At 36.4% G+C, this 1,848-nt stretch overlaps 1 protein-coding gene across 1 annotated transcript in view; it reads left to right on the top strand.

The window, feature by feature from the left end:
• Positions 1–1,848, top strand: part of Spdya (speedy/RINGO cell cycle regulator family member A) — a 37,081-nt gene that overhangs the window by 14,509 nt on the left and 20,724 nt on the right. The gene's annotated exons all lie outside the window — the stretch shown is intronic.

The following is a 1,848-nucleotide window of genomic DNA, read 5'->3' as shown; positions in this document are numbered from 1 at the left end:
AATTAGGAAACTAGAGCTGAATAATAATTTCTACTAAAGTATATGATTGTTTTCAACATTGAGGCCTACAGCGTGGTGTATAATTTAAATTTATTTAAAATTATACCTCTTTTCACAAAGAATACATTTTTTATTTTAAAATTTTTAAATTTAATTAGAAACAATTTGAGACAGGGTCCTCTCTCTCTATAGCTCTGGCTGTCCTGGAAAATTCTATGTAGAGATCAGTCTACCTTTGTCCTAGAAATGGGACTAAAGGTATGCATCACCATGCTTAGCATGTTGTTTTCTTAATGTTGTATTTTAGTAAGATAAATTATTTTATTTATAAATAAGGTTTCTTCCTGGTTTTTTTTTTTGACACATGGTTTCTCTGTGTAACAGCCCTGACTGTCCTGGAATTTGATTTATAGACCAGGCTGGGATCACAGACATGTACCACCACTGCCCAACCCTGTACATATGCAAGAATTCAGAAATAAAAGAGGACAGGAAATAACAGAAAGATTATGTAGCAGGCTAAGACTCTACAAGGTTAAATTTAATGGGAAAGATGAGAAGTTACATATATGAGGCCTCTAAGATTAATTCATTGTCATTCAAACTGAACTGAATCCAGTTATAAGGTATGGAAAGAATCCTGTAGCTTATTTTTATGTCTCTGTTTCTTGCATGTATTTTTTTATATCTCTACTTGGGTCAAGTGGATAAACAGTAAACGCTGTGGTCTGTTCCTATAATCTCAGTACTCAGAAGGCTAAAGCAGGAGGATCTCAAATTCAATGTCAACTATACAGCATCAATGGCATCAATGGACTGTATAGTGAGACCCTGACTCAAAAAAAGAAATAAATGGCAATCTGCATAGCTGTTTGCCTTCAGAGTGACAGAAGGCCATATTTGAACATTATCATTTTCCACGTATATACTACTCTGCTTTTATTCTGTTCTTTTCCATTCTCTTTGAAACTATTATATAAAACCTTTCCTCTGTCTAACAGAGCCGTGGCATTGCCTCCTGATAGCCTTATGTTGCCAAAACACAGGACAGATTTTAGGTTTGAGTCCTCAACTTAGCAGCAGTGTTTGGCACACTCACTTCTCTGATGTACTGTTTTCAGAGTTAGTTCCTTTTCTCTCATCAGCCTTATTAAGGTGCCCCAGAGCTCAGTCCTGGGACCTATTCTTGCCTCCATTGGAATTAACTTAGTAAATAATCTTGTTTATTCTTAAGCCGTTAGCTCAGAACTGGAGAGATAGCTCAGCAGTTAGAACCACTTCCTCTTCATCCAGAAGACCAGAGTTCAGTTCTGGCACCAGAGTTCATATATGGCAGCTCACAACCACCTGCAGCTCTGACTCCTAGGAATCTGACACACTCTTCTGGTGCCACAGGCATGTGCATGTGTAGATACACATACAAATTAAGATATTTTCTAGGAGACTTTAACATAAAGATCTAAAGGTCATGTGTAATGACTTCTCACTGTTCTCTCTGTGGCATCTAGCTGCCATATAAACACAATGGTGATTTAGAAGATTCATCTAAATCTTATTATCTTGAGAACTAAGAAGTATAACTATTCTTTCCATTTCTCAGGTTAAAAAATGTGGTTAAATTATGACCTGTCTTTCTGTTATCTCTGTTAAAAAAACATGTATTCCCCTTTTAGGTAATATTGAGATTTGTAATTTGTTTCTCTTTTCTTTCCTTCTTCTTCTTCCTTTTTTTTTTTCTCTTTCTGCATAGCCCTGGCTGTTCTGGAACTTAATTTATAGACCAGGCTGGCCTTGACCTCACAGCAATCTGCCTGTCTTTATCTCCTGAATGCTGGGATTAAAGGTATG

Source organism: Microtus ochrogaster, unplaced genomic scaffold, assembly GCF_000317375.1.
Source record: "Microtus ochrogaster isolate Prairie Vole_2 unplaced genomic scaffold, MicOch1.0 UNK26, whole genome shotgun sequence".
NCBI classification, from domain to species: Eukaryota; Metazoa; Chordata; class Mammalia; order Rodentia; family Cricetidae; genus Microtus; species Microtus ochrogaster.
The sequence above is the reverse complement of the archived record's forward strand: the minus strand, read 5'-3'. Positions and strand labels throughout refer to the sequence as shown.